Here is a 7,744-nt window from a genome sequence, read left to right on the forward strand (position 1 = left end):
TATATTGCAAGTGACATATTAGTTAATTTCAACAAAAAAAATTACAACAGACTAAAATATATCATTATGGTAATGAAATATTTTTTTATTTTTCTTTGCTTAGGCTCGTAACAGTTTAAATCTCATTTCAAAATGCGCTTTCAAACAGTCAATCTTTTCATTAATTTTAATTTATACTTTTATTCTGACTATTTGGTTTTTAAACTTAATGCAACATGATTAAAGTGACAGCAAAAGATATGCTTTAATCTTCAAATTACGTATATGCATAAGAATAAAATACAACAGGATAATTGTGGAACTCTGTTGATCATAAATGGATTTCTAGTAAATACCCGATTGGCGACATTATTGACTCATATGAGAACTACAAATAAGCAAATTCCATAGATAATCAACAAAATGGTCAAAACATGTCATCTGTGTAAGTATTTAAGTACCTCTTTCAAGAAATGTTTTTTAAAAATATTTTTCGGTGATAAAAGAAAAGACAAAATATCCTTAGAATAAAATCTTTCAAAAACAAAATGTTTGGAGGGATTAGAAATTATTTGTACTAAGTACTGTATATGATCATTTTAAGAAATAATGTTCTAAAGACTTTTGAGAGGGTCGAAGTTGTCTTGACATTCCTAATAAAAATATGTTCTGATTTATTCTTTTTACTTAATTTTTTTTCTGTTATAGGGCTCTATTATGGTCATATATGGCAGTACTTTTACTTTCGTTACTTGTACCACCGGTACAAGTAAAAAGTACGTACTTTTACTTGTACTTCGTTACTTTTTAAATTTAGTACTTTTACTTGTACTTTCGTTACTTTTTTAGGGAAAAAGTACAAGTATTTGTAACGGAAATGTCGAATGAAATCGTTACTTTTTTCTGAAACTCGGTAAGCTTTCTAAAAAAAAATTTTAAAAAATTGAAGAAAATTTTTTTTAATTAAATTTAAAAAAAATGCTTTGGTTTTTTTTTATTTATAAAATTAATGTGCAATATATATGCATTCACAGCTAACTTCGTGTTTAAATACCTTGACCTTTTAAAATTGTCATTCCTGAAAGGGAAAAGACGACTCTTTTGATCTTTTTTTGACTACAACTATCATTGAGAGTGGAGTGTTCTCCAGAATTGTGTGTCCAGAACAGTCATTATCCATCTTCTGAAAATTGCCTGTGATAAAGGATGACATGAAAAGCATAGGTTTTGAATACGGGTGGTTTTCATCTCAAAAAGTTTCAGAATGGTAAAAGTGCGCTTTGAAATTCTGTAAACCAAATATAATGAATGCACACGATTTTAAGAAAAATGGTTGGAAGAAAAAGCTAGGGAGGAAGCTACAAAAAAATTGGAAAGAATTGTTCAAGCTGAACACCCTGCTATAACTCATAACGTAACAGGAAAAAAAACCAGGGATTTTAAATTTTCTAAAGCTGAAAACATCATGCCAATCACCAGCGACAGAAAAATTTATGGCATACATGAGCTAAAATGTCGAAATGGAAAGCATATCAATTTTGATTCGATATCCAATCGTAAAAAAATTATATTTGAAATATAATACTGCAGTACCTTCTAGTGCTCCCGTGGAGTGCTTATTAAGCATGGCTAAGCACGTTCTGAGAAATTCTCGCAGTAGACTCAGTGACACCACTTTCGAAATGCAATTATTTTGCAAAATGAATAAAAATATTAATTAGCAAGTTATTTTCACTCATTTTCGAGTTTTATGCATTTATTTTATACATTTTAAATAAAAAATGTTGGATTTTGTTACTACGTTTTTCAATTTTCTTTTTGAACTCACTAATAATACAAATTTAAATAAATGAATTTTTGTCTGAATGCATTTTTTACTAAATACATTTTTACCTAGTACATATTTTACTAAAATTATGTTTATGCTCGACCTTGTCAAACAACGCCCAGTCAAATCTTTAAGAACTTCAGAACTATTTGTGCTATTGAAAACAATTATAATTACTATTTTAACTCTTGAAAATTCGAAGGTATTAATTTAGCCGCTGATACTAAAATTCGTTTACAAATTTTAATTATTCCGGTAGACAGAAATGTTCGGAAAATGATTTTCTCGCATGACTTCAGCATTAGCCATTGTTAAAAATAAAACTGTAGACTGTTCTGTTTCAACTTATACTGCACATTCAATTATTTTTTACTAGCTCAAGGATCACAAAGCTATCTGAAACCCCGTGTTTGCTTTGTTTATGTTTGTGTTTTTAAAACGCGTTTCCATAGAGTAAAACAATTTTAAATCAATTATAATTTAGAAAAATAAAAATAATAAACTAAAAATTAAAATCAATAGATAAAATTTCTTTTTCGTGCAAATCCATAAAAAGTTTGATATTAAAATTATATTTGATTTTAAAATTATATTATACAATTATATAATAAAATTATATTACAATATTCGTCTGAATTTGAAAATAAATGAATGTCAATAACTTTCAAAATAGAAAATAATTAAATAAATAACAACAATTTTGCAAAAACATTAAAGAACATAAGAATATTATTCAATAAAATTTTAGGTTACTTTGAATTTTCGATTTCCTAGAAATGTACTTTTAAATCGTTACTTTTTTTGTTTAGTACTTGTACTTTTACTTGTACTTTCCGTTCCATTTTCCTCAATTTTTTATAACATATGCTATTTTTTATTACTATTACATTGACTACAGAGCAAAATATCATTTGATATACTAAAAAAAAATTAATTTCCTGGTTAATAGTTTTTTTAGTATGTTCTTCATAATATCTTCATTAACTATTTCATATTATTACCGATAAATTATTTCTCACTTCATATTCAGAAACGTATTATCAACAACTAAATGAGTAACATGAGATACGTGAAAAATAATGTTTTGTGAACAATACTTTATACCTAATTGCCTGAATAGTAATTTTAATAAATGGATGAATAAATTCATTGTCATGTTATTTTTTAAATTGTTTTTATTCTATATTTAGAATGATAAAATATCAAGTTTTGAGAGTCTAATGATCATTACTGAATTCTGAAACCATTTATTGAACTTCTCCTGACAGGTTTTATAAATTTTCCTGCAGGCTATATTTAACATGCGGTAAACATATTGCATGTTAGAATTTATTTAGTTATTCAGTTAATATTATTAAATGTTTCTGCATTTAAAATCATATAGAATATATTAATTTAAGAGTTTCTTTCAGATAATATCTTGCAATAATTTTTATTCTTGTTTTGTTAATTTTTGCTTCTTAAAGAATGAAAGTTAGGCACTTTTTATTGCTATTTTTTTTTCGTGAAGTGAAACTTATAGACTAAATTCCTTTTCAGTTTAAATATTTTAATGCAGAAGAAATAGTAGAGATGAAAAAGAGGAAATCGTAATAGGAAATAACAATTAACAAAACAGCAAGTGAAATAAATATTTAGTTAAATAAACAGCCTACTTTATGAATAAGACTGTAAGGTATAAAGGAGAAAAGCAATTTTTTTTGTTTCTGGTTAATTAAAACTAATGTTCAACCGATAAAATGTTTAAGTTTTTAAGTTATTAAACATTTTATCAGTTAAACGTGCAATAGATGATAACCAATGAAAAGGAATTCTACCATCAGTTTGTATGCTTCATAAATTGCATCTTTATAATAAATATTCCCAAAGATAATGTAATGACATTTATTTATGGCTTTCATATTGTTTAGTTTACGTTTAAAAACACTTATTAGCAGTTTTAAATTAGTGAAAAAAAGCTGATTACAAACGATGCATTAAAGGCTTATTAACAATAATTTTAAAATATGAGCAGTAATAGAACAGGAATACAATTTTGTATTTAATTGAAATCATTGAAGAAATCCTTGCAATGAATGCTTGTAATAAAAAAATCACACTAATATGTCATGTATTGCTTTGATTTTTTTTTTGTTTTTTTTTTTGAACAAAAACATTTCTTTGTAAACAGGTTGGTGTAAATATGAATAATAAAAGCAAGAAATTTGAAGAAATCTGAAGGAAAAAAATTCTTTTTTTTATTCCCATTTCAAAAAGTAAACAAATATTCTCAATGTGCAAACTGTAAACGGTCAAACATCTACTGTGGGATTTGAGTATGGAATTCTAGGTGCAGGCTCCCAGTATTTCCTACCTTGTTTTATTATATTTGCATTCACTGTGGGAAATACGCAAAGCTCCGCCTTTTGTGTATGGAAGGTGTTTTCTACACTAGGGAACGCTGCAAGCTCGGGACTGCCTAAATTTCCGGGTTACTGTTTCAGTTGTATTTTAAAGCCATTTGGCATCATTGTGTTTTGAGATTCTTGCAAACAATGTATTTGATTACTTATTACTTATGTTTAAAATGCTAACAATACTTGTGTTTACAATACTAGAAGTGTTAACACTAACGTAAGATGGTGCACAGCTTGTAACACGAACAAACAGTAATGAACAAATGGAAAGAGGCCAAAAAAGCGAGTTATTCAAAATCCAGCAACCATGTCACCTTTTTTAATAATAAATAACAAAATAACTAAAACACATTTTCACTCCAAACTCCCCAGAATTACATAATAACAATAATATCTTATGAAAGACGGCAGATTTGAGCTCAGAAATTATCTACTTTATTTCTTTTATTGAAAACAAAATTATCCGTTTGAAAACATCGCCTATCAGAATAACATGTAGTAAGCAGCTGCAAACTTTTTAACCGGAACTAGAGTAGATCCCGAGCTCGAGATTGTTATTGTTTACATTTCTATTCGCGATCGCAACGCTCGAGTACGCCGTTTAGCGGGAGCCTGTAAATATCAGACATTAATTTATCACGTTTTCATTTAGTTCCATCAAAATCATTGACTGAATCAGATGCCATTTTTTAGCAGCAAATAAGAAACAAAATTTCCCTAAGGAAAAGGCCGAAGAACTTGAAAAAAATCTCCAGAATATTAGTAAATCTTTCAGGAACAGAACACGCCGAACATTTGAAGAAAAATTCCTCAATAATTTTTAATTTCTATTATCAACAAACTTGCAACTGATGACTTCCGATTTCGGATACTGTTACAGATGTGTGTATTAAGGTAAAATGCATTTCTTTTGTCTTCAATTCATTACGAATTAAAGTGAAGTCAACATTGCTTTCGTCATTCCAGTGAATAAATATGAATTCAGAACATACAGAATTGTAATAGTTATAGCATATTCTTCTTCGTTATAGAATAGTATATATTTCTGTATCCATATGGATGGGTGGTCTAATGTAAACAATAACAAGCGTCCTTAAACCGGAAGAAATTTAGAAAATTTCCGCTGTATCCCTCCGCTTATGTTATGACTACGAGGCGATGTATAAATAAGCCTAATATTCTATGCAGGGCCGGGATAGCCTGGTCGGTAGGGCGCTGGGCACATATCCAAGAGGTCGTGGGTTCAATCCTCGCCGGCCGAAGACTCCCCGTGTAGTAAATGGTGACTGATGCACGTTAAATCTGTCGAGTCTCAAAGTCCTCCATGTTCCCACAACAAATCAATACCTCTGGGGGTGCTGATCCAGAAGTTTCCTTGTCTTCTGGATTGGTTCAAAATTACAAGGCTACGGAGTTGAACGTAAGTAGTCGTAAACCCATGAAATTAGGTCGGCTGTTCAACGACGGTTATAAAATAAAATGAAATATTCTATGCAGTTTTGTTATTGTAATTTGGATTCAAATCTAAACATAATTGTACCATTCATAAGAGCTTTCAGAAATGTATTGATTCTCAGAGATCGTAAGGGCAAAAAAAATTTTGGAAAGTTAATATCTCATTGTGAATAATTCTTAAGGTTTGCCATGTTTTGTATTTTATCCCTTATTTGGCTACATTTGAACAAAATGTCGCCAAAAATATCTTTAAAAATATCTTTTTAAGTTAACCTAATTGGAAAATATTAAAATGATTATAATATTAATATGATAATGCTGAAGTTTAAAGGCTGAAAAAAACATGAACTCGGTACATGTTAAATATTGCAAAAGATATGATGCAATAATATGATGGCGCGTTTTTTCAATCTGCGGCGTAAAAATATATCGGAAGCAGTAACCCGGGAGTCTTGAAAGAGCAATTTTACCACTAGCGCCACCACCCTTAGCTTTACACGATCACCAATCCATAATTCGGAAAACAACAATAAAAAATTATCCAAGTTACTTCAAAAAGTGCCATTTGTGCTGATTCTTAATTAATTTTAATCGTTTTCTTGGTAAGTATTTTTTAGTTTTGAAAGAATAAGTTCAACTAGAATTCAGCTATTCTGTTTTTAGCTACATATTCAAATTCATATCAATTATAAAATTTTGCTGTGTAGTATGTTATCTAAAAGTAATGAAGGGATAAACTGTATCTTTTATTTGAGAATAAAGTTTTCAAACAAGGAATTATAAATCAGGAAATAAATCAAGGAATTCTCCGGGAATTATAAATCAGGTAAGTGCAATGATTTTTACAATAAAAAATTTGCTTGTAAATATTTTTTTTTCTTTTGATGATGGTTCTCTACAGAATGGTTTTTTATGTCTGATTAAGAACTATAAGAATAATAAAGAAAGAAACAATATGAAAGTTTTTATTTCAATGTAAAGAATTCTTAAAATCGTTTTTTTATCCTAAGAATTCTTTATTTTCCGTTTTTTAGTTTATAGTTTTTGATAAAAATTGTTCTCAAAATACTTTTTTTGAAAAATTAAATGGTATAGCATTATGTGTTTATGTATATTTCTTGTATATTCCAATGTTTGAAGTAATATGATTCAGAAAAGCATGGAATAAAAATTCGGTACTTACGTATTAACGCCACCGCCGCTACAGATTTGGTGGTTTTTAAGTGCCGCCAATCTACACTTAAAATTTTTGCGACAATTCATAAAATAAAACACTTTATTTAAAATCAAAATAGTTAATCGGATTTCGGTGGGAAATGAGCCGATATAGAGTTTAGCATAGATTCAAAACAATCATATCGCCATTTGAACTCTGTTAAATAAGATTCCAAATGAAATAACATTTCCAGAACGTACGTTTACCCAGATAAAGTTTTATGTTGTGGGAATTGGTACATTTTCGTTTTTTCGGTAAAATATTTCCCTCCTGAAAAAATAAAATTGCATCTTGTTTTGTTTTTGGCAAATCCCAAAGACGAATTTTCTTAGCACTAAAAATGGCGACAAAAAAGAATTGTTTTTTTGATTTTGTTTCGTCAGTATTCTTTATTTTACGTTTCTTAGTTTCTAAATAATGATTTTTATTGAAACTTGAAATTTTTTGATAAAAATTGTTGTCAAAAAACTTTGTTTACAAAATTAAATTTCATAAAATTATGAGGCTTATGTATACAAAAGTATACATAAGCCTCATTTTAATTTTCGAAGTAATATGATTCTTAAAACTATAGAATGTAAAGTTTAAATGGGCCTTTCATGTTATATCATTAAATTTAATAATACTATTTCTCGGGCATTAGGTTTTAACTCTTATAAGAATATACATATTTTTTTTCTGTTAATGTACAAATATTTTTCCGATGTGTTTTGGATATTCCTTCTCTAATAAAAAGAGATACCATTTTGTTTTCGTTTGCATAAGAAAGAATATCAAGCATTTTTCTTTTTTAAATTTAATTAACCACAATAAAGAAGGAACGTTGCAATGCTACGTGCTACATTAACGACGTCTCTAGAGTAAGTTCAA

This window comes from Parasteatoda tepidariorum, chromosome 4 (genome assembly GCF_982258835.1).
Source record: "Parasteatoda tepidariorum strain Cologne lab strain chromosome 4, Ptep-v5.0, whole genome shotgun sequence".
Taxonomy (NCBI): Eukaryota; Metazoa; Arthropoda; class Arachnida; order Araneae; family Theridiidae; genus Parasteatoda; species Parasteatoda tepidariorum.